General features: G+C 37.1%; 1 protein-coding gene across 7 annotated transcripts in view; it reads right to left on the bottom strand.

The window, feature by feature from the left end:
• Nucleotides 1-26,919, bottom strand: part of PRR16 (proline rich 16) — a 953,840-nt gene that overhangs the window by 657,064 nt on the left and 269,857 nt on the right. For all 7 annotated transcript variants that reach the window (XM_045057987.1, XM_045057979.1, XM_045057982.1 and 4 more), the window contains 2 exons: nt 21,082-21,151; nt 17,359-17,456 (listed from right to left, as the gene is read on the bottom strand). The gene's annotated coding sequence lies outside the window, so the exon portion shown is untranslated. The remainder of the gene's footprint in view (nt 1-17,358; nt 17,457-21,081; nt 21,152-26,919) is intronic.

The following is a 26,919-nucleotide window of genomic DNA, read 5'->3' as shown; positions in this document are numbered from 1 at the left end:
ATTTCACTCATCATGGAAGGGAGTAAAATGGATTTGTCACAACATGTATGTCACCCTTCCTTTTGTCTCTTTCACGAGGCTGTTCCTTGGTACTGTGTCCATGCACCTACTATTGTACCTACCACACTGGTTTATAAAGGTTTATCACTCTACTAAAAATAAAATAATATTTATACAATATCATGTCATATTTTTCAGTCTGATCATGCTCAAAATACTTAAAGAGTGCCTACCTCATTTGGGGTACCATGTTAGCTTCTGGGTTTATGAGGTTTATAAGGAGACATACATGACATTTTAGTTTACAATATTGCTGTCTCAGAGGAATGCACAGGAAGTGCTGAGAAAGACCTTGTAGGGTTTGGGGGTCATAATTACAGAAGTAATTTTAGCGGAGCTGAATGGAAGCAAGCAGAACTAGGTAGCTAGTAAATAAAGGTAGGGAAAGTGCATGAGAATGCTCCAGGAAAAGAAAACACACACACAGAACAAAAAGTAATGAAGCCTGAAAAGTCATTTTACAGTGAGAGATGGGGCAGCTTCTTTAGAAAGGCAAGAAGCTATCATTAGCATGAGAACAAAAATTCTCAGTCTTTGATATAACAGAATCTTTTGGAGAATTAAAAAAGCATGTGAAAGACCAAGGCTGTCCATGTAAAAGAGGCATTTTATTAAGTCCTCAGGTGATAGTAACACATACCAAAGTTCAAGAACTACTGTATTGGAGCCTCAAGTGCTAGATGAGAAAGATGCGTGAAAGGACAAGGTGGAAAAATCAGGGTAGAGAGAGAGAGATCAAGACTATATTCAAGGTTACCCTAAGTCACAGGTCAAACCCCATGTTAAGAAGAAGTCTACCTACAGCATGGGCAACAGGGAGTGCCACAAAGATGCCTGCATTTTAAAATAATTACTGTCGGTGCTCCTGGGTGGCTCAGTCAGTTAAACGTCTGACTTTGGATCAGTTCATGATCTCAATGTTCAAGAGTTCCAGCCTCACATCAGGGTCCCTGCTGTCGGCGCAAAGCTCACTTCGGATCCACTCTCCCCCTCTCATCTGCCTCTTCCCCACTTGCACGCATGCACACACTCTTTCTCAAAAATAAACAGTTAAAAAGTAAATAATTACTGTCGACAATAAATAAAATACATACAAGATGGAAAGAAAAATAAGAGAATGGAGCAATTAATATTCCTTTTCAACAGCACAGGTGAAAGAGGCTAAGGGCCTATGCTAGAATTCAGGTTGTAGGGATGACAACCATTACAGCAATATCCAGTCATCAACTTGTATTTAGTAATCATTCAAGAGAGGTTCATGTAATACAGGTCATGAGTGGGCGTGAGTAAATTAGGAAGAAGTCCTCAGTTTCCCTGACCGTACAGAACTGACACTAAAAATGTACCAACAGAACAGATGTTTAGGAAAAACTCTTGAGTCCATTACAATCAGCCTGTAAGAGCCACTGGAATACACTACAACACGATGGAGTGGAAACTGTTTTTGAAGTCGATTTTATTAAACATTTAATGCATACAAACAATAGGTCTTCAACGTATAAAGAACAATAAAATGAAGATGCACACAAATCCACAAGTCTACTTAATAGATTCCCAATACACGTGAAGATGATGTTTCTCCCCAACCATGTGCTTTCACTTTCCCACCACCCTGCGGTCCTCATTCTTCTAAACCTTGTGCTTACCACTTTCTTTTCTTCATGGTCTAAGTACAGTGGATGTAGCCTACATAATGTTGTTTCGTTTTATGTATTGTTTTACAAAATTACTGCCTTAATGTCTTCTACAGCTTGCTCTTTTCTTTTTTCTCAACATGTGTTTGAGATGACTAATTCTGATGTGCAACGCTTCAGTTCATTTTCTTTTTTCTTTTAAGTTTATTTATTTATTTTGAGAGAAAGACAGAGAGCACGAGCTGGGGAGGGTCAGAGAGAGAGGAAGAGAGAGAGAGAATCCCAAGCTGGCTCAAGGCTGTCAGTGCAGAGCCCAATGCAGGGCTCGAACTCACGAACCACCATGAAACCATGATCCGAGCTGAAACGGACTCCCACACTTAATTAAATGAGCCACTCAGTCACCCTCTCAGTTCATTTTCTTTCTGTTGAGTGGTCTACTGCATCAAGAGACCACCACTTAATCATTTGCCTGCCAGGAGGCATTTGAGATGTTTCCAGTTTTCTTCTTCAGAAACAATACTTTTTGAAATATTCCTGCACATGCACCTTAGGGAACAATGAAAAATTTCCTCTAGGATGGTGGCTTTTATTTTTAAATGGAGACCCACTGTATGGCAGCCCAGTACAAGTATATGTTCACACAGACACATGCATGTGTGCACACATATAACACAAGCAAGTATTTCTCGAAACAATATTTACCCTATTTCTACGTGACAATATCCTTTAATTTATTGCATTGTACTGTATCAGACACTATCATATTTCATTTTAACATGTTTATATTTGGTTGCTGAATTAACTTTAAAATCCCCTACAAAGTGGCAGTGACCTAGGCTTTAAAAATCACTGCTCAGGGTGTAAACCTAGAAAAAGAATTCGGGGAGGTAAATATGTGTCCATCCCTGGATTCCTAAGATAATACCGAACTGTTTTCCACAAGGCTTCTAGCAATCCACTCTCCCATCATTGATACATGTTATTGTTCCAAACATACACTACAACTTATTTTATCCAGTCTGTTTAGAGTAAAATATTATCAATTTGTAGTTAAGGTAGAGGTTGATTGTGTTTTCCTACTTGCCTTGGCAATTTTTGTTTCTTCTTTTTTTAAATGCCAAACCCATTTTGTGTTGAGCTGCTCATTTATCTCTTGTTGTTCTACAGAAACGTGTTTAAAATACATACTCTTAAGGTTTATTTAATTTAATTTAATTTTATTTTATTTATTTATTTATTTATTTATTTATTTATTTATGTATTTACTGACTTATTTACTCACTCTCCTTACAAGTAGGGGAGGGGCAGATAGAGAACAGGACAGAGGATCTGAACCAGGCACCATGGGGAAAGCAGAGACCCAATGCGGGGCACAAACCATGAGATGATGACCTAAGCGAAAAGGCAGACTCTTAACCGACTGAACCATCCAGGCTCCCCTCAATACACACTCTTGATACAAATCTTTTGTTACCTATCTTCACCTATATGGTTTATCTTTTTTAGGGTGAGCTTAAGTGTAAGAAGTTTCCATTGTAAAGTGGTTAAATTTATGTATCTTTCATTATTATCATCTTTTCATTAATACTAATGTTATGTCTGTTTTAGAGCTATTAAAGGCAAAATCAGAGGTGTCTGGGTGGCTCAGTCAGTTGAACACCCAACTCCTGATTTCCGCTCAGGTCATGATCTCACAGTTCAAGCCTCATTTTGGGCTCTGCACTGACAAAACGAAGCCTGCTTGGGATTCTCTCCCACCAGCCTTTCTATTCCTCCCCTGCTCATGGGTACGCCCTCTCTCTCTCTCTCTCTCTCTCTCAAAATAAACTTAAAAATATATGTATTTTTAAAAAGGTAAAAGGGAGCATGGGTGGCTCAATGTTTTAAGTGTCCGACTTCGGCTCAAGTCACGATCTCACAGTTCATGAGTTTGAGCACGATGTCAGGCTCTGTGCTGACAGCTCAGAGCCTGAAGCCTGTTTCAGATTCTGTGTTTCCCTCTCTCTCTGCCCCTCCCCTACTTGCACTCTGTCTCTGTCTCTGTCTCTCTCTCAAAAATAAACATTAAAAATTTTTTTAAATAAAATTTAAAAAGGCAAAATTATTAATGATCAAAACAGGATAGACAACCTTAGCCATATACAGAAATAATTCTACCTAAGTAAGACTTGGTTACCACCAAAGAAATCTGTTAACTTAATCATTTATAAGGCTACCCATTCTTGTTCCAACATGTTTGCCTAAGAGGTCTTTGGCATGTACCTAGAAAAGTAAACTGATAGTAAAATTTTGTTTCAGCTTATTGAACTGTTAGAGAAACAGACTCTATATTCAACAGCTCTTGGTCCGTTAGTCAACAGAGGGGTGGACCTTTGTGGGCAATCTGCCCTTTTTACAATTTGCTAAATAGATTTAATAACTATCCAATTCTCTTGGGATAAATCATTGTTCACTCAAGAAATTCATGCATAATGATTTCATTTCCTCAATATCTTAATACGACAAACAGGGTATCTTGAATTACTGACACCAATTGTTTGATTAATAAATATGTACCCCCACTGGAAGGTAACAGACTATATCCTGGTTTAAGAATTATTTCTACCAAGTTCATGTTTGTCCCAAAAGCTTGATCAAGTTGGCGTTCACCAATAAAGCTGAGTAAATTTGGGAACCAAAGACTGGATTCACCTAGAACTACGACTCCCACAAAACTCTTTCTGAAGAGCTTCTAACCACTGACTCTGACATTTCTACTATTTATTGAGGTTCTCAACTAAATTGACATTTGGGACCAGCATGTGACTTACAAGTATGAGGAATTGTGTAAGATTCTAGGAAACAACAATTATTTGGAGATGCAGTTATCATCTAAATATATTCAAATTATCAAATTATTTTTTCAGCCTTCTGCTTTCCAAAGAGAAAAAAAACAATCTACAGACTAGGTTCTTGTCTCAACTCACTATTTCCCCGCTTTTATTTTAAATGTAACACCACAAAAGTAGAGAGAAGTATATATACTCTTAATCATCTATGTTTTTGCAGAATTAGGAGACATTCTATTTAAAAAAAAATTTTTTTAACGTTTATTATTGAGAGACAGAGAGACACAGAGCGTGAGCAGGGGAGGGGTAGAGTGAGGGGGAGGCATAGAATCTGAAGCAGGCTCCAGGCTCTGAGCTGTCAGCACACAGCCTGATGCGGGGTTCGAGCTCACAAACTGTGAGATCATGACCTGAGCCAAAGTTGGTCGCTTAACCAATTGAGCTACCCAGGCGCCCCAGGAGACATTCTATTTTTAATGATAAACCTAATTTTTGTTTCCATTTTCAAAAATGTGGTTAGCAAAGCTCCTAAATTTTTTATGTCTGTAAGCTGGAAAATTTTTCAGTATGTATATTTTGTTGCGTTTTGCATTTTAAGCACTTTGTTGTTGTTTTTTTTAAGTTACAGATTGTATAGATTTTGTAGTGAATTTCCAGATTTTACAAAATTGCACATCTCAGAATGCTGGAAGTCAATCCCTTATAATCACTTACAACACTCTGGGAGAAAAGAGGATTTAGGTATAAATATATATCTGGTATTCTGTACCATATAAAATTATTGCAGTAATTTTATAGACTATATCTCTAACACACATGTGTTTAACTGAATAAAACTACAAATGTCAGTCATAGAATTTGATGATGATTCTTTTTGTTTGGTTTGGCTGACAATTATATACCATGGTACCTGCATGTTTAACGTTCCAGAGTTTGCTAGGAAATATATACGTCTTACTTATAAATACAATTTTGTCTTCCTCTCTGTCTTACTCTGTGTACGTACAAGCGTGTGTGTGTGTGTGTGTGTGTGTGTGTGTGTTTTCAAATCAGCATCTTTTGAATAAGGTAGAAATAAAAAATCTACTTGGTAGTATTTGTTTAATATCCTCATAAATAAAAATTTAAAACTCTTCTTTCTCAGTAGCTTCCCGCCCCCCCCCCCCCATTTTTCTCTTCTTTCCATAATGGAGTCTTATGCCTCCACATCAACATTCTGGCACATCTCTAATTATAAGGAAGACTACTGTTCTTTCTTTGCTTCATATTTAGAAACTATTTTTAGATGCTGGCTTTCACATGCATGTCTCTCTTTTTCTAAGTAATTCTTTCATCTAAAATCAGAGATAAAATTTCAAGCTAATGTTGCCTAACTAAAAATACAGGGGAGTGCAGTACTTTATATTTACATCATATGAAGTAACAGAAAACATTTCACTGGATGGAAAGTGACCAGGAACCAAGTTAGAAAATTGGGAGAGAAAACGTTTCAGATTTTGTAAAACTATACTGTGTTCACATATACTAACCCTTTTTCTTTTGGGAATGCAGGTTGGTAAATTCCAAATCAAAATAGCTGAGTGAAATTTCAAAGTTAAAATTCTGTCTTAACAGAGAACAGTTTCACATTTCTAGATTCAGAAATTTATTTCTGGATTTTGGATATTGACTGCTTTTCTCATTTCCAAAAATACTGTGTTTTTGTTGAAGGTTCAAACTGATTCCTAACAGGACTAAGGAGCGCTCCTGAGGTTATGGCAGGCTCAGGAATCAATCAAAACTAAGACTCTGTACATGTGGATTAGAACAAAGCAAAGAGGAGAATTATCTGCTTACATCTAAGAATACCTTTAATCTAACTAAATTCCCCTGTAGTGCAAAAGTTGGATTTGCTTTCTGGTTTACACCAGTATTCTAAGCCATTGCCTTTTATCTTTTAGTTCATTGTACAGTTTCAATCAACTTTATACTTGCCTCTTCAATGGCGATACCCTGCTGGGCAGCCTTTGAAGACCCTTGTCAGGACAGAATGAGGTCAGAAAAACATGCTAGAAAGACACAGGGCAGTGATCAATAGTTTAAACGAAGAAATGAAACTGGGACAAGGGGAAAAAATGATCTAAATTTAATCAGTTCAGTTTAATTTATTAGATGAAATTTCCAATAGCAATTGAGTTAAATTCCATCACTATCAATGAACCTTAAAAAAGTTCTCCAGGTTCAATATGCAATCTAAGCTTCAAACCAGAACATAAATTAAATTAATGGTATTCTTTTCTCATTGCATTAGTTTGATTTAAGTAGGATTTGCAGTATTTCTTACAGCAGATGATTCCAGTTCATCTTCTCAATGTGCAAACAAAACTGAGTTCTTTTGTCAACCTACACCCAGTGACACATTTATGGTCATCATACATTATTCAACTCGAGTTTCTTTGTTCAAATATTAGATCATCCCCCATTACCTAACATAAAATAGATGTCAGCTTTATTTTGACTGTGGGGTAGCAAATTAGTATAAAAGCAAGTTATCAATTCTCCTGACAGGTGTCTCACTTCCAAAGAAAAGCAGAATACTTTTCAAAACACATTTTATCAGTTTCTAAAAGTGCCATCTCCTTAATTTAAGGCTATTATTTCAGTGACCATTAATCAGCTCTCCACTTCCTGTACAAAGTCTGGTGACACTTGGTAGGCCCGATCACATCTCTGTATCCTTTTGGCATGTTTCTCTGACCCCATTCTGTTCTGTCAAGGGTCTTTAATGGCTGTCCATCAAGGTACAGCCATTGAAGACCCAAGTGTGAAGTTGACTGAAACATTAATGTGTTCTAAGGAAACCAAAATCCAGAAGTATTCCACTAAAAACAAAACAAAACAAAAAAATCCTATCATTATCTCCCACTTACATTAGGCTTAAGTTGATGTGGAAGAAAGGTATGTAACTACCACCTAATTAATGGTATTACTTAACATTAAAATAAAAAGGTTTAAAGCGTCCTCTTTCCTGTAATACAAAAGAAAATCACGAACAACCTGGAAGTCTAAATGGCAAAATACAGCAAAGACATTTACTAAAACCAGTCTACCTGGCATTCAAGACATTCTTTAGTTTAAGAATCCTATAGGAGATCCTCAGGTGAAAACAACAACAAAACACGTCTTTAGTAACAGTCCTTAAAGGTATCACTTTTATTCATCATGGAAAAATAGGTTATCACGACTGATTCTCTTCAGTTGTTAACTCTTGCAACATTCCGCATAATTCTGTAAATGCAAAGTGTGTATTTTTTTAAGTAATTTTTCCTATTGTATAGAAATTTTCATGACTCAAGTAGAGAGAAAACAATGTTGGATGCAGAACCACTTTTTCAAATAGACAATTTTGCTGCTACCAGATCTTCTATGGTGGCCCCTCTTCTTGCCCAAGACCAACATATAAACCCTAAAATCAAAACTGCTACAGTATGTCCAGAACTAAGCTAGTTAGAATTTTTATGGTCAATATTCTCTTGCATATTGTTGATTAAGAAAGCTCATTAGGATTTTCATATTAAATATTATCCTGTTACACACCCATCATTTCCTACTAACAAGCCCAAAATACAGATTCAGGGAGCCATTTATGTTGGTACAGTCTCCTCTTTTCTCTGCACTTTACCACATGACCTCAGAACCATCTACTCCCGACCTAGTCCTCCCTCACCAGAGCATAGCCTAACCCTCAGGAGCCCTTTCTCATTCCACTAAACTCAACATTGAGATACTTTGTCTGCTTGACTTGAATTTGTACTGTCTTCCTTTTAGCCAGGGTTAAGATTCTTCTCTATGACCTCTGTTTTCTTCCTTCTGTTAAGCCCCAAGAATACCCCTACCCAACCTCAGAAAAGCCGCACTCAACTCTACTCAACACCAGCCTGACAGATGTCCATAGCAGCTTATCTCTCTGAAGCACTTCTGAGGACAAAGCCTAGGAAAAACGGGGTCCCTATCTTATATAACAGGGTCTAGGGTTCATGGAGTGCCAGAGACTTGACCCATTGCCTACATAATAAGATTTGAGAATGTACTCCAAGATTTTCCCTAGCCAAGAATATTCCCATCTGATCCAAGAGGCCAGCTGATCAGTTCCTCTTGAGCAAGAGAAAACTTTGTGTCACAGAGAATGCCTGACATTGAAGTTAGTTCTGGTTGTGTTTGAGTCCCAGCTGCTTTGCTTCCTAGATGCACAGCTTCAGACAAGTTATTCAACTTTTGAGTGCAGATCTGTTTTCCAAAAACTGGAGATTATAATCCCCAACTTGCAAATTGGGTGCAAATGTAGGCAGTAAGTTTAACTACAAGGTATATGCAGTCCTCAGTAAACTGAAGCTCTTATATTATTACTTGTATTGTATACTAACACCTTAATAAAAAGGAGTTTATAGAATTCCTTTTCATGCATCCATAACGGATTTGAAGCAATAGAAGATCCCTTGGCAAATGGCAGTAGGAGCAAAGTATTTAACAGTGAGGAAAAGGGAAATAAAACAGCTCAGAAAGTTACCAAAGACTACAACATCTCCCATATCAGTCTTACAATAGAAATAAAAACAGAATAAAAACAACATTTGCAAGTTCCTAATAGAAGCCAATAATGTCCCTAGGGATTTTTCTTGTATTTCTGAATTTTACAAATAAAAGTATCTTCAATCTCAGAGAATTTATTTAACTTTACGAGTTCACACAGCTGCTCAAAGTCCAGGTCTTTCTAACTCTGACACTCGCTACCTTTCTGCTTGGTCATGCTGCCTTCCAGCTTGGAATTAAATGTTGGCTCTGTTTGAACTTCTGTAAAGTATTTATGATGGTGTTTGCTTCATTTGTAAAATATCTAGAATACCTGCCTATTGGGATTATTTAAGAATAAACTTATTTATACTACATGAAAGACAAAGCTACAACTATAGAAAATATTAATATCATTAACATAAAAACTTCAGTTGCCAGATTCACCAAATCCCAAAGTCCCCTGATCTTCTGTTTTATGTTGTGATCCCTTCCCTCACATACCATTTTAATCCTGCTATGGTGACCTGTTCATTTAGCAAATATAGTCTGACCACCTAGTATATACTAGGGAATTGCCTCAAGACTACCTATCTACCTTCAGGGAGTTCGAATCCATGAATGAGAGCAAATACAGAATTAGAAATTACGCTCAAAATGTTAAGAGATATAAAGAGGCATGAACTACACTTTGTGAAAACACAGTAATCTCTGCCTGAGGAAAGGACGGGAAGTCTCTCAGAGAGGGAGACACATGTCAGATGAAGGAGGATTAAGTATTTGCCACTTAGATAAGAAAAGGACATTTTTGAGTTAAAACTAGGAAATCTCTTTTCAAGAGCAATTTTGCCCCTGGCAAGAAATTCTGTGATACTTTCCCTGGTGATTGGCTGGGAAAGGTGATTACTTTTGAAACACCCTGAAAACCAAAATCCAAGTATTTTGAGGGGATAATTAATACTTAATACTAGTAAAAGTGATTGTTTCCTCCTTTATTGGGAGGGATAAGTGACCAGGGTACATATTCTATCCCAAGTGATAATCAGCAAGGATCATAACATATCCATAAGAGCAGCCAGTAGGGTCTGTCTTCTTCCAGCCAAATGGATGTGATTTAGAGTCTGGGAACCCAAGACTCTCTGGTCTAATGTCATCTGCTCTTTGCCACTTCCTGTACCAAAAATGCAAAGTTAAAAGTCTGTTGTGGGTGGAGACTTTTAGTTTCAGTGTATGTAATTCAGTATGTTTTCCCATGGAAATCATCAAGTTACAATGTCTTGGAAAATAGGAACTCAAACACAAGTGTCAAAAGACCTGTGAATTGTGTCCAGATTCTCCTTTTGATGAAGCCTAAGACAAAAAAAGAAAATTTCAGGTAAAGGAAACAAAATAAGCAAAGCATGAAAGTGATCAAAAAAGTATACTCTTCATGAAATTTTAAAGAAGTTGGAATGGACAGGCAGCTGGGTGGCTCAGTTGGTTACATGTCCAACTCTTGATTTTGCTTCAGGTCACGATCTCAAGGTCGAGTGATGGAGGCGTGCACTGGCCTCTGCACTGAGCATGGAGCCTGTTTGGGATTTTCTCTCTCCCTCTGCCCCTGCCCCACTTGCAGACTCATGCACTAGCTCTCCATCTCTCAAAAACAGAAAGAAAGAAAGAAAGAAAGAAAGAAAGAAAGAAAGAAAGAAAGAAAGAAAGAAAGAAAGAGGAAGTTGGAATAGAATGTGGATAAGAAGATAAAGAATGAGGTCAACGGGTGGCCAGGGGAACAGATCATGCGGGTCTTGAAAAGCAATGGGAGTCATAGCATCCGATTTTCTTCAAATACAACATTCTGGCCATAGTATGTTTATTTATTTATTTATTTGTTTGTTTGTTTGTTTGTTTAATGAAGAGGGACAAGAATGGAATGAAGATAAGTAAGAGTCTATCACAGCCATCCAGACGAAAGGTAATGTTGACTTGACCTAGAAATGTTTGAAATGGTCAGAAGTGGTCTCATTCAAGATGTATTTTGAAGGTGGATCTAAAACTACTTGCTCCTAATCAGTTCTTCCCTTCTTTCTTGCCCAGCATCCCTGTGGAGGGTATACTGCAAGGGAAATAGACTGGAGAGTAGGACTCTAGCCTCAGGACACCATTGATAATTTCTGGGCATGGGACAATGAGAGCTAGCACTAACAAGATTTAATTTCATTCTTTCAAGCCACCTTACATCCTGCCTTACTTTTTCAAAGTAAAGAGCTAACAGGTGGTGTTACCTGCCTTCCTTCTCTGAGTCACATAATGAAGACTTGCCCGTACTCTCCATTGGCAATTTGTTTTTCAGTGACAACGTGACAGTTTGGGCTCATTTAAAAATAACCAATTTCCAACCACTGAAAAACCATCTGGTAATGTTGTTCTCCTGAGATAAGAAGATTATTTTCTAATTGGTCTGTTTGATAGAAAATGTTTTCCTTCATTGTATACAACACTCACACTCATGTCTCTCCTGTGGCCACAGGGATTCTACAGGTTGACCTCCAAGATACTCACTTTGGATGCCTCTGCAACCTGATGAAAGGCTACTGTCAGGCATTCCAAATGGCTCCTGAATTCATTGTTTTTAACATCCTCAACGGGAAACGCTCAAACACACATAAAAGCAACTGTGCAAAACACAGCTTTGAGGAATAAAGCCTTAAAGTCGTGAAGCACTATTCTTCATGTTGACTCTTAGATTTGATAATTAAAAATCATTTCATGTCTATTTTAAGCTCAGTATTTACATTCCAGTCTCACATGGAAATGTTTTTATCATTTCGATGTATTAAGACATTGATAGCAATTCATGTCTAGTCATTAAAAAGTGTGTTGCCTTCTTCCTGTATTCTGTTATTTATCTGTTCACATGTTCAATTAAAAGTACCAAACACACACCATCTGTCCTGAAATCAGTCAGCAGAATGAAATGAACACGAAAATAACGACCCCAGTCTAATATAGCTTATAGTCTACTAAATTTGATTCAACAATGATGCAAAAGAGCACTGTATTTGGAATCGAAAGATATGCCTTATGTTAACATCACTGCTCTTCCATTTTAGGTCCTAGCATTTGTAGACCTTCCTGACCCCACATTGGAAGGAGAAACGTAAGTCAGAGAGCTGGGACTAGAAATCACAGCTATGAACACTGTTGGCTTCACAGCTTTGACTCAGACCCATTAGAGCTCACGTAAAGGAAAGAGTGTGGCAACTCCCCTTAGAAATTTGCATGAGGCCTTGCTTGCCTTGATTGGTCAGATTCTCCTTCACCTGTGGGGTTAATCATGGTTCCTAACTGACTTCAAATCTAGTAGCCCATATAGCATTACAGGCAAACAGAAACCCCATTCTCAATCTCTCTCCCCTCCTCCAATACCCCTCCCCACCTCCAAATACACACAGCCTTCTCTGGAACCACTGGCCATGAAGTTCCATTACTGGGACACACAGCCTTAAGTATAGATCTTCTAGGTGGAATATCGTATTCACATTCTTTCTGATCGTATATGCCTTCTAACAACCCAAACTGATTTTAAATGATGCAGGGAGCTTACAAATTATTCTTCAAATACTGCTCAAATACCCCACATAGAGCAAGGGAATACACGCATACACACACACACACACACACACACACACACAAGCAAATGGGCCCTATATTCGCAATCTGAGCCTTAATAATCTGCCTATAGACAAAGTCGAATAAAAGTTTAGTTGTGGCATATTAAGCATCAAACATCTGTAGACTGTCAAAATTGATTTTAAAAAAACCTTTCACTTTAAGATCACACACTTGCTTAAGCTTCATTAAGAAATTGTGTAAATATTCTACTTTCCAATTTCTCGTGCAACAGAAAGATCTTTACAAGATTGTTTAACTAAAGAATTTAAAAACAGATCTAAAAAATGAAAACTTAATGTAATTTAAAACATAAAACTGAATATAAAACTGCTTTTTTCACTTACTTGGCTTTAAAAATATTTACTGTGTATAATAGTAACATCTGTTTTTGCACAATTATAAGGTATCACGACATACAATACTGTACCGTGTTCTGGTAAGCATTATGTCTCTTAAATGCACTGAATGACTCTAATTTTAGTGGAATTAATTTTAATTAATTTCAGTGAAACATCTTTGACTTTATTAACAAATATATTATCAGCAGGCTCCTGACCTAATTCCGCACTGTTTGCAAATGTATATGCCAAGGTATAAGTATAATTATGTGTATGAACTTAGAGATCCTTAGAAAAATCAAATCTAATGTTCCAATTTTCCAAGTGAGAAATGAAAGCCCACATAATGCAAAGTAATTACTTGCCTAAACCACAAAATTGGTTAAGCAATAGAGTACAGATCTCCCACCCACCCTCTCTCTACTTTACTAGAAGAAAACTAACTATAGTGGTTATCCACAAGAGCACTAAGGAATAATTGCATCTAATTAATGCAAATAAATTTTGTATTTATTGAAAGAAAAAGATTTGAATTAAAATAGGCAAAGTGGGGTGGGGATAGGCAGAAGAGACAACCTCATAAACTACTGATAGATGTGTCATTGATAAGTATCTCTATAGGGGGCAATAATTCTAAAATTTCAAAATGGCCCATACTCTTTCAACTGGCAGTTTTACTTCTAAGAATTTATCTTAGGGACATACACAGGTGACCAAATTCAAGACCAAGAAGGTTCTCTGCAGCAGTGTTTGAAACAGAAAAATGCTGGAAAACGCTTACATGTCCACCAACAGGGATCAAGTCATATAAATTATGGAAGCGCCATAAAATGGAATAATCTATAACTATTTTGAGGTTAAATGTCACTACACCAGCTCCCTAGTTACTAGTAAGCTAATCACCAAAGCAGTTCCCTCTTCATACTGTTAATAGAATTAGACTCTATATCCAAACTGCTCTGACAGACAAGTGAGGTTATATACAAGAGGTTAGTGAACTGTGAACAGAATGAGTTTGCGTCCTCAGGTCCTAGCCCTCACAAACCTCCCATTATACCTCTATGCTCTGTTTCATACAGAGGGATCCAGGTAGCTTGGAAGTCATGTGTTCAAGGCTGCTACAAGAAGGGCCATGGAGGAAAGCTTATTCCTCATCAGGTGAGCAAGAGATAAGCTTTTAATGAGCTAAGCCACTGAAACTTCTCTGTCACAGAAGCTAACATTACAGTAACTAAAGTAGCATACTCATTTAAAAGGCAAAATCAGGGTGCCTGGGTGGCTCAGTTGGTTAAGCATCTGCCTTCAGCTCAGGTCATGATCTCACGGTTCGTGAGTTCGAGCCACACATGCTTGAGATTCTCTGTGTCCCTCTCTCCCTGCCCTTGACCCACTCACACACACACACACACACACACACACACACACACACACACACTCTCTCTCTCTCTCTCTCTCTCTCTCTCTCTCTTAAAAACAAATAAACTTAAAAAAAGAGATAGGAAGAATATATTAGAGGGGAAGTACAAGGCATGACAAGCACTATTTCACATTTGTGCTTAGTATATATACATAGATAAATTTTCCACGTGGCTTTCCAAATGGCTTGTTAAGAGTTTAACATTGTGGGGGTGGCTGTGTGGCTCAGTCAGTTAAGCCTCCAACTCTTGATCTAGGCTCAGGTCATGATCTCATGGTTCTTCAGTTCCAGCCCCACGAGTTGGGCAGGCTCCTCACTACTGTGCAGAGCCTGCTTGGGATTCTCTCTTTGAGTCTCTCTCCCTCTCTCTTCATATATATATATATATATATATATATATATATATATATATATATATGTATATATATACATGTGTGTATATATATATATATATGTATATATATATGTATATATATATATATAAGTTTAAGTTTAGCATTGGGTAAAACAGGAATATACTTCATGTTTCTGTGCTTGTGGTGTCATTTCCTATCACCCCATAGCTTCTGGATCACTTGCAATTCATGAAAATGGTGTTTTTAATAATTACATTTCCTAACTTTTCATACTTTTCAAAGAACTCTTCATATGACTATAAACTAAGTCCATTCTATAGTCCAAACCACATCTAAGGATACAGTTCTTCCCTATCCCCCACCTGCAGTGTGTGTTGTGTCTTGAAGCCACACAATCAGGATGGATGCTGACTCTCCTCTTCCACTCCCTCTTGATAGTTTATCACACCCTCCTCCTCCTACACCCCCCTCTACTTTGGTGCTTCTGGGCATCCCTCACTATCAGAGGTGAGGTTCAAAGAACAGAAGCTAAAGTCTCTTATACGACTGATGACATAAGCTCTCGGTACAGCAAGACAGCCAAGTGCTGAATGTAATGTTGGCTGGACGATGGCTCTCTGAAGAAAACCTTCATGCTGCACAATCCCTGATGTGCACCTTGCTTTCTCCAGTTGATGTCTTGTTAGACTCGCTCATTTGCTACCCCTACTACTCTACCCAAAAGCCTCCTCTTACTAGAGTCCTCTCATTGCCATCCCCAAGCAATTTTTGGGAAAAGTTCATAAAGACGCTTCCAGCCAAGTTACCTCCTTGCCTATTTGGCTTGTGATAAACTCACACATCTTCCCAACCCCAACTGGTAGTAATTAAGGTCTGTTCTACAGAAACTTCCTCTCCTTTTTCTGCCTTGAGGAAGGTCCAGGCAAGAGACAGGCTTCTCTGTCTGTGTTTATGAGCTCCCCATCTCCAAGAGATTCATGGAAATTTGCTCCATGAACATTCTCTCCCAATAAACATAGGTGCATCCTGTCTAGGAAACACTGAGCTGACAACTGAGGTAATGACCTCCTCTTTGTGAAGACTCCTCCTAAAACTTAGAGAGATCTTCTAGAAATATACATGGCTTGGCCTGAGGATAAAAGGGTCCCTCGTACCATCCTTCAAGGAAGAGAACAGAGAAAAGACAACATTCTACACAAGACCCAAATGTCTTGACTCTCTATCGTGCAGACTATCTCCTATAAAAGTCTCATCTCCTTTGAGAGACCGTGAAGGGGGAGGTGAGTGGACTTAAGGTTGTTAGACTAACTCTTCTCTATTTTAGAAATCTAACATAAGAATTATAGGCCTATCTCTTCGGAAACTAAAAACTTACACTTATTTTCAGTTTGGAGGCTATATTAAAAATTCAAAAATTCAAAATCCAAGTTGAGTGTGTGTGTGTGTGTGTGTGTGTGTGTGTGTGTGTGTGAAATGTCAGCATCTAGGGTGGGAAAGACAAGCATTTTTCATCATAAATTCTTTTACCCTGTGTAATGATGTGCTAGTTTTTTAAATTTAAAATTCCAGGGATTTTTTTTTAGATAAAGGAAATTAGGATTTCACTGGAACTCCTACTTACTGAGTTACAAGAAATATCCTTAGCCATTTTACCCAAAAAAAAATAAGCACTGAGAAAATCATCCCTGTATCCAAGTCTTTATTTAATGGCAGGTTTTTGTTTTGTTTTGTTTTTTCTCCCACAATGAAGTTTGACACTGTGGTGGTGACTGGAAAGTACCAGAACTGTCCCATAAAATCATGGAAAACATCTGAAGAGGCTCTTGAGAGTCTGTCCTCCAGACAATCTGACAATTGCAATCTTCGCTACCGCCAAAGCAGGGCACACAGTGTATGAAGGTAACTGTTTTATTCCCTTCCACCAAGGGTGCCAGGCCACAGAACGGCAGAGCAAGTGGCACTAACAATTTCCTTATCTGGTGCCATCAAAGAAGACCTCACGCTTTCAGCTGTCATTGATTTGGAACAACACATCTGACTGACTTTTTTCAGCTAAAAACACCTTGCACTCTACTCTGAAATTTGAAATCTAATAAAATTTTTGTGATGAAGTATGATTTTGCCATCAACTCTACTTGAAAGTTCAATTCTTTCTTAGTTTCTTTTGTACTACTGTGTTATTGTGAATTGGCCTAAAATTCATGCAGAAATTTACACACACGCACACACACACACACTCGTATAATATAATTTAATTTGTAATCGATAATAGCTAAAGAGCTCAGTGGTAGGACTTTCACTTCCCAGTAGAATGTAATTAATAACGAGTACGGAGGAGGCAGCTTCAAAAATTATTACAAAGATTTAAAAGAAAGGCTTTAAAATAACATCCAACCCTCAATCTGAAAATGAATCCATTGATCTAATTTGAGTGACCTATAAAGCTAACAAGTAGGAAACAAAATGTAGAATGCACATACTTCAGAGAGGAAACATTTTTTTTTAATGAATTCTTCATACCTGGTAATTCCCAGCAAACAAGGAGGCAGGAAGGTGGGCTGAAGTTGCTGATGAGTGACCACTGTACCTTAGGATAGAGAGTCCACATTACGCAAGAGCTGGGGATGAAACAGAGAGAAGACCCTCAATCCTGGATCAGGCTTGTGGTTGTAATTGTTGAGCTATTTCAAAGGGTACATACTGTTAGCCAGCACGCCAGATGTGTTTTGTTTGGCTCACATAGTATGTGTGTTTGTTGTTTAACTGCTTTAACTGACATTTACACATCTGAAGATCCCCCCCAAAAAAAAGAAAAGAAAAAAAAACTGGCTTCACCATAAAACAAGACAACTCCGATGAAAATCTCATGGTTTGAAGCGGGACTTTATAAAACCACACATTGATGTTATGATTAGAAACTTATTTGGGGGATTCATAATGATAAAAAGGAAAAATGGTACATACAGTTCCCTACCTTTTTTTTTTTTGGCCAAAATAATACATAGAAAATGGTAAAGTAACAATCTAAAATGCATTGCTTTTTCAATCTCTCTTGTTACATGTAAAGACATTGCCAATGATGTAATAGTATCAGTATTCAAACAAGCAGTATACTATGGAGAGACTTATTATGCAGCTGGATGAAAATACTGTCATTTCTAACACCTCAGCTTCTAATATTTACCAGTTTCTGTGTCCACTATACTTGCAGAACTTCGTAAGAACATACAGCAGAAGACATATGCTCAACAACAAAAACAAAAACAAATATTTTTTTAAGAATAAACAAACAATGTTTTATAAAAGTAACTGTAAATATAGACAGTGATGGAGTGACTACTCTGGCATACATACATTAAATAATTTAAAGAGAAGTCCAGGTTTAAATACAAGTGTTTATAGACAAAATTCATTGTTGCATCAGGCATAGTTAAGATACTAAGCCAACGATATAAAAACTATGAGTCTCCCAGTTCTTATGGGAGGACATCAACTGGTTAACTTCATACACATAAACGTTAGCAGTAAGTCTAGTTTTAGGGCTGATAAACCCAATAACTGCCCCATTCCCCTGTGTTTTTCTCTACTCTTTTTATCTATAGGGGTTGGTAACAACATGGATGCAGAAATATCGGGCCTTATACCATACAAATGATGACACTCAGACACATTAGAGATCAAATATTTCAACAGCTTTCTCTCTAAAGTGAGGAATTTAAAAAAATAAATAAAATTAAGTGAGGAATTTTTACTCAGAAGTGCATAGCAATTTCCTCTATGGTCCCATTTCCTAAACTAGATCATCTGTGCATTCCTGAACTGTACTTGTGGCCAGGACAATGCTGTCAGTAAGGACTTAGGCTTGAAAGCTTGAGCCAAGGAACCTAAAACTAATAGGTTTCCAAGGTTGGTTGCTCTTAACTCTGGCTGCACTTAAAACTCATCTGTGAAGTATTAAAAACACAAACAAACAAACAAACAAACTGAAACCTCTATAATCAGGTCTCATCTCTTTAAGTGGTGCTCAGGTATCTGTAATGTCAGCAAGCTCCCAGGTGATTCTAACATAAGAGCTGGAAATGAGAACTACTGGCTTAGACTCATTAAGATCCATCCACCACTTGGGGTGGACTCAGCTCCCAAAACTGCATGGTTACTACAGCAAGGAATAAAATGATGCTTGGAAATCAACTTCTGTATCCAACAAAATACACACAAAAACGATGAAAACCTGATTACATTTCAAAAAACAAAACTATACACCAGAATTAATGTAGGATTGCCAAATTACATAAGGTTTAGGAAAAACTATGTTACATTAGTGTCCCAGGTAAATATTTGTCGAAAAGAAAACAGAAAACTAATTACAAATAGACCATCGGGAAAACAATGAGTATCAAAAGAATTACCTATTAAAAGAATTTAATCTATCTGAACTTGATATTGGTGCATTATATATAAAGTTCTAAATTGATTACTTTGCCAAAAAGGTTTTCCAACATGCATCATATTTTCCAACATGATACAGCATTCAGAGAATATTCTTTCCTTTCTCCCTGCCCCTTTCCAATAGAAGCTTTATAGAATCCTATGTTTTACATTTAGGACATTTACTATTTTCTTCCCAACCTGGGGTAATTCAGGTTCATCATTTATATTTTTGATAGATAATAATTTTTTATTCCCATAGTGTGCTGTAGTTATTAGATAATAATTATTGGGAAAAAGAGAGGGAAGGAAAAGAAATCCAAGGAGGAAGGGATGACTAAGAAGTCTTTTTTTTAATCTTTTTTAATGTTTTATTTATTTCTGAGAGACAGAGTATGAGTGGGGGAGGGGCAGAGAGAGAAGGAGACATAGAATCCAAAGAAGGCTCCAGGCTCTGAGCTATCATCAGACAGCCCAATGTGGGGCTCGAACTCATGAACCGTGAGAACATGACCTGAGCTGAAGTTGGATGTTTAACGAGTGAGCAACCCAGGTGCTCCAAGAAGAAATTTTAATTACAAAGTCACATGACATCTGTTCTCCATTTGATTAACACTTAAAAATCTTGCCATACTTAAACAGACTAGTTCAATTATACTTCTCAGGGCGTTCAGCCCTGAGACCTTGTGTCTTCTTTGATAATGACTGAAATTAACAAATAGAAGTCAAGAAGAAATGCAATGCAAACCTTTCCCAAACTGTTCTCTCCAACAAACTTGGTGACTGCATAAAAACAGTATGTACTATACAAGAGACATCAAAGTAAAGAAAGTTATCATGGGTAAAGAAAGGTATTACATTATGTTAAATGGGTCAATTCTCCAAGAAGACATAACAATACTTAATGTGCATGCACCTAATAAAAGAGCCTCAAACTCCATGAGGCAAAACCAAAAGAAATACAAGGAGAAAAAAATAAATCTACTACTAGAGTTGGAGACTTCAACAGCTCTCTCTCAAAAATGGACAGATCCATCAAGCAGAACATCAGTAAGGATGTAATTGAACTGAACAACATTATGAATCAATTGTATGTAAGTGAAATCTATAAATTACTTCATCCAAAAAACATCAGAATACACATTTTTCACTAGCCTCCATCAAGACATTCACCAAGATAAATCACATTTGGGCCATAAAACACACAAGTAACAAATATAACAATGAACAGATTTTAAAAACAGAAATCATAAGCAGTATCTGCTGTCAGACCACAATGGAGTTAAATTAGAAATCAGTAACAGAAAGTTAACTGGATAATCCCAAAATACAGCATGATTCAAGTATACACTTTTAAGTAACACAGGAGTCAAAGAATAAACTTCAACAGAAATTTAAGAATATCTCAAAGTGAAAATGATGTCAGCATCATGGTACTATTATATATCCCTCATTCCATCCCCCACCCAACAACATTCAGCATGACTGATGGACAAAACTGCCTTCAAAGGAAATGTGAAATCCAGCACAGCATGCAAAGAAACCTGGAAGGAGTGTCACCCGTCCATCTGCCAGGTAGCTGGCAAACAGACCTCATTCCCTGGCTGTGGACCATAAATCAGGGTCAGCCCTCCTTGCTGTGCTCCCAGGATCCCCTAGAAAACCCTTACTTAGACAATAACCCACACATGAAAGAGCCTTTGTGAAGGACCAGGTTTTCAGAGAGGCTCCCACACACCACTGGAACAACAACAAAAAAACGTACGTATGAGTTCAGACACACTGGAGGAAGCAAAACAAAGAGTTTGACTTTACCTGCATCACCCCTTGTCCAAGATGGCAAAGCTTTGAGCCAAGGGAGATCTTCCTCAGCCTGTAACTTCTCCTGTGGGGGAAAAGGAAACCATTCGAGTGAACAGCTAGCTTCTTCATTTCCCTCTTATTCCTTCCAAAGTAATTAATCATGACTAGGGAGTGGATAGAGCAACAGATAGGGCCCTTGGGAGACACTGGAGGAACAGAGATCCTACAAACTGCATGACAGACTCCATCAAGAAGCTTGCAAATGAGCCACTGGGAATACCTCAACCAAAGAATCCCCAAATTATCTATGTGCACCTTCAGTACTCTATATGCCTCACTACTCATACCATCACCCTGTGCATCCTTCCAGTGGAGGAAGTGAAAGTAGGCTTTAGCAGATGGCTACAGAGTATGCAGAAAGCCAGCTGAATCTGTGGGACAGACACAGACAACAAACTTAAGCTCTAGCACCATGTTTGAGAAAACAAAAGGGAGGCTGTCAACATTTGGCCCTGGACATTTCAGGATCCACAGAAGGCATACAACCTTAAGAATTACCCTCAAGAGATAGAAAGAAGCATGGAGCACATGTACCCATATAAGTTCTGAGAAAGCCTCTGAACATCTATTAAGGTTAACAGAAGGTATCTCTCTCCCAAAGTCAGACAGTAAAGACTGGAGAAGGTGACTACTACTTCAAATGCAAAGACAGAAAAACAAAACTTTAAGCAACATGAAAAATTAAGGTAACAGGACCTGAATGAAGGATCGTAATATCTTGCATTAACTGAATCCAAAGACTTAGAGATCTATTATTCACCAGATAAAGAATAACAACAACAAAAAAAAAGTGTCTGAAGGAATGCAGTCTGCTACAAGAAGACACAGAAAGACAATTTGAAAACTCAGAAAAACAATACACTAACAAAATGTGAAGTTTAACAAAGAGAAAGAAATCATAACAAAGAATCAAGCAAAAGTCTGGAGCTGAAAAACACAAAGAATGGAATAAGCGAATCAACATCAGACTTCATCAAGAAGAAAGAATCAATGATATTGAAGACAAAAACTTCCAAACTATTCATTTAGAGGGGAACAAAGGAATAAGAATGGAGAAAATGAATGTTAAGATGAAAACGATAACTAGAGACCAAGGTGATTGCATAATGATTAAAGGGGTCAAATTATCAAAAAATATATCAAAATTATATAAGCACCCAATATCAGAGCACCTAAACATATCAATCAAATACTAACAGATCAGAAGGGATAGACAACACAATAACACTAGGCAACCTTAATACCCCACATTCAACAATGGAAAGATCATTCAGTCATAAAATGAGCAAAGAAACATTGGACTAGAACCATACTTTAGACCAAATGGACATAACAAATATATACAGAACGTTCCATCCAACAGGAACAGAATAAACATTGTTCTCAACTGTATGTGAAATCTCCTTCATCATGGTAGGTTACAAAACAACTCCTAGCAAATTTCAGAAGACAGAAATCATACCAATTTTTTTTTCTGACCACAGTGGTATGAAACTAGAAATCAGTTAACAAAAGGAATGTTGAAAAATTAACAAATATGTGCAATTTAAATAACACAATCCTGTACAACTGAAGGGCCAAAGAATCACAAAGGAAACAACAACAAAAAAAGAAAACACCAAAACAAATTAAAGTGTAAACACACATACCAAAATGTAGGAGATGCTGAAAAAGCAATTCTAGGAGAGATGTTTATAGAGGTAAATACCTACATTAACAGAAATATTTCAAGTAAACAATCTAACTTTACACTTCAAAGATATAGAAAAAGAACAAACCAGGTCAATATTTAGTAGGAGGAAGGAAATGACAATGATCAGAGAAGGAATAAAATAGACCAGAAAAACAATAGAAAAGATGAATGAATAAAACTAATATTTTTTTTTGAAAAGGTAGGAGACATTATGACTGTTAGAAGAGAAATACAAAGGATTATCAGAAACTACTATGAGCCAATCTAAACCAACAAATTGTATTAACCTGAAGGAAATTAACAAATCCTTATTAACATACAACTTACCAAAAGGTAAGTATGAAGAAAAAGAAAATCTGATCAGACCAAACCTAAATAAGAAGTTTGAAACAGTAACCAAATGTTCCCCAGCAAAGAAAAGCCCAGGATCATATGGTTTCACTGTAAATTCTATCAAATATTTAAAGAATTAACACCAATCCTTCTCAAAGTCTTTCAAATTCTTCCAAAATATTGAAGAGGAGAGAATCCCCCATATTCATTTTACAAGACCAGCAATACCCTGATGTCAAAGCAATATAAGCACATGACAAGAAAGTAGACCTAAAGACCAATATCTCTGATAAATATAAATGCAAACCTTCTCAACAAAATGTCAGCAAACTGAATTCAACATCACATTAAAGCAATGATACACCATGATCAAGTCATTTATCCCTGGAATACAGGCTGGTTCAATATATGCAAATCAATAAATATAATACACTGCATTAGTATAATGAAAGATTAGAAGTGGTCTGATCATCTGAATAGCTGCAGGGAAAGCACCTACAAAATGACAAATGGTAAATCCTCTCATGATTAAAAAAAACACTCACAAATTGGGAATAGAAGGAACATAGCTCAATATTATGAAGTCTACATAGAACTAACCCACAGCTACCATCATATTCAACAGCGAATAAATGAAAGCTTTTCCTCTAGGAACATGAACAAGAGAAGGGTGTCCACTTTCACCTTCCTATCCAGCACAGTACTAGAAGTTCTAGCCAGAGCAATGAGGCAAGAAAAAGAAATAAAAGAAATCCAAATCAGAAAGAAGTACAATTGTCTTTCTTTGCAGGTGCTATGACCTTATATATAGAAAACCCTAAACTGTCCACCAAAAAAACTATTCAGTAAATTGAAGGATAGGAAATCCACATGCAGATATCAGTTACATTGAATATACTAATAATGAAATATCTGAAACAGAAATAAAGAAAATAACCCTCCAGGGCGCCTGGGTGGCGCAGTCGGTTAAGCGTCCGACTTCAGCCAGGTCATGATCTCGCGGTCCGTGAGTTCGAGCCCCGCGTCAGGCTCTGGGCTGATGGCTCAGAGCCTGGAGCCTGTTTCCGATTCTGTGTCTCCCTCTCTCTCTGCCCCTCCCCCGTTCATGCTCTGTCTCTCTCTGTCCCAAAAATAAATAAACGTTGAAAAAAAAAATTTAAAAAAAAAAAGAAAATAACCCCCTTATGATACTATCAAAGAACAATAAAATAGTTATGAATAAATTGAACCAAGTAGGTTAGAGATTAGTACACTGAAAACTATAAGACTTTGATGAAAGATAATAAAGAAAACACAAATATAAACGTATTCCCTATTCACAGACTGGAAAAAATAATATTTTAAGAATTTCCAAACTGGCCAATGCAACCTACAGATGCAATGCAATTCCTATCAAAATTCTAATGGCATTTTCAAGGAAGGAAGGACGGGAAGAAGAAAAGTGAAAGAAAGAAACAGGAAAGGAAGAAAGAAAGCATTCCTAAAATTTGTATGAAACCACAAAAGAAACTGAATAGCCAACACATTCTTAAGAGAGAAGGGCAAGCCAGGAGGATTGACACTTCCTGATTTCATACTATGTAGCAAAGCTATAGTAATCAGAATAATATGGTACTGTCATAAAAACAAACACATAGATGAATGAAACTGAACTGAGAGCCCAGAAATAAAACCTCACGTACACAGTAAATTAATGGGTGACAAAGGAGCTCAGAATAGTCAATAAGGAAAGGAAAGCCTCTTCCACAAATAATAGAGATAGTCACATGCACAAGAATAAAACTAGACCCCTATCTTATAACACTTACAAAAATTATTCAAATAAATAAAAGACTAAAATTTAAGTCCTGAAACTGTAAAACTCCTTCACATAAACAAAAAGAAAAAGCTCTATGGCACTGGTGTTGGCAATGATCTTGTGGATACGACACCCAACACACAGGAATAAAGAAAATGTTAGAGAAACTACGTTTAAAAAAGCATCTGCACAGCAAAAGGGGGGAAAAATCAACAAAATGAAAATACAACCTACAGTATGGAAGAAAATATTTGCAAATCCTATTTGTGAAGGGATTAATATTCAAAATATATAAAGAACTCATACAACTCAATACCAAAAATACAATCTAATTTAAAAAATTGGCAGAGGACATAACTAGATATTTTCACAAAGTAGACATGCAAATGGCTGACAGGTACATAAAAAAGGGCCCAACATTACTAATCATCAGGGAAATGTAAATCAAAATCACAATGCAGTATTACCTCATACCTGTTAGGATGGCTATTATCGAAAAAAGTCAAGATACAAGTATTGGCAAGGATATGGAGAAAAGGGGATGACTTTGTTCACTATTGCTGGGAATGTCAATTGGTATAATCACCAAAGAAAACAGTATGGTGGTTCCTCAAAAAACTAAAAGTAGAACTACCATATGATCTAGCAATCCCACTTCTAGGTATATATCCAAAGGAAATGAAAATAGGATCTTGAAAAAGCATCTGCATGTTCACATTCATAGCAGCATTATTCACGATAGCCAAGACATGGAAATAATGTTAATTGTCCATTAACAGACAAATGAATAAAGAAGAGGTGAGACGTATAAACACACACACACATACATACAAACATACACAGTGGAGTATTATTTAGTCATGACAAAGAGCAACATCTTGCCATTTCCAACAAGACAGATGGATCTTAAGGGTACTAAGTGAAATAGACCAAACAGAGAAAGACAAGTAGTGTATGGTATCACTTACATGTGCAATCTAAAAAAGTTTCTCACAGAAACAGAGAGTAGAGCGGTGTTTACCAGGGGCAAAGGAGGTGGAAAAGGATGGAGAAATGCTGGTCAAAGAGTATAAACTTCCAGTTATACGACAAGTTCTGCCAATTTCAAGTACAGCATGGTGACTACTGTTAGTAATACTGTATTATAAACAAGTTGGTAAGAAAATATTCTAAATTGTTCTCACCACAAAAAAAAAGGTGTTAACTATGTGATGAAAATATCAATTAACACTATGGTGGTGCTCATTTTGCAATATATAGGTGTATCAAATCAATACATTCTGTACCTTAAATTTACATGGTGTTATAAATTCTATGTCAAAGCAAGGGAAAATTCAACTATTCTTTTTTTTTAATTTTTTTAATGTTTTATTTTTGAGAAAGAGAGTTATGAGTGGAGGAGGGGCAGAGAGAGAGAGAGAGAGAGAGAGAGACAGAATCTGAAGGAGGCTCCAGGCTCTGTGCTATCAGCACAAAGCCCAACGTGAGGCTCGAAACCATGAGCCACGAAATCATGACCTGAGCTGATGTTGGATGCTTAACCGACTGAGCCACCCAGGAACCCCCCAACAATTCTTAAAAATGAAGAAGCCAAGGGGTGCCTGCCAACACTCAGTTGGCTGAGTGTCCAACTCCAGCTCGGGTTATGATGTCATGGCTCATAGGTTCAAGCCCGGCATCGGGCTCTCTGCTGTCCGTGCAGAGCCCGCTTCAGATCTTCTGCCCCTCTCTCTGTGCTCCTCCACCGGTCATGCTCTGTCTCTCTCTAGCGCATGCAAAAACAAACAAATAAACATTAAAAAAAAAATTGAAGAAGCCAATTACCTAATTTAAAAATGGGTAAAAGACCTTAACAGACACCTCATCATAGATTGTAAATAGGCATATAAAAAGGTGTTCCACATCATATGTCATAAGGGAAATGCAAGTTGAAACAATGAGACATTTATATAAACCTATCAGAATG

Source organism: Felis catus, chromosome A1 (genome assembly GCF_018350175.1).
Source record: "Felis catus isolate Fca126 chromosome A1, F.catus_Fca126_mat1.0, whole genome shotgun sequence".
In the NCBI taxonomy this organism is placed as follows: domain Eukaryota; kingdom Metazoa; phylum Chordata; class Mammalia; order Carnivora; family Felidae; genus Felis; species Felis catus.
Note: the sequence above shows the minus strand (reverse complement) of the source record. Positions and strands in the feature narration are given on the sequence as shown.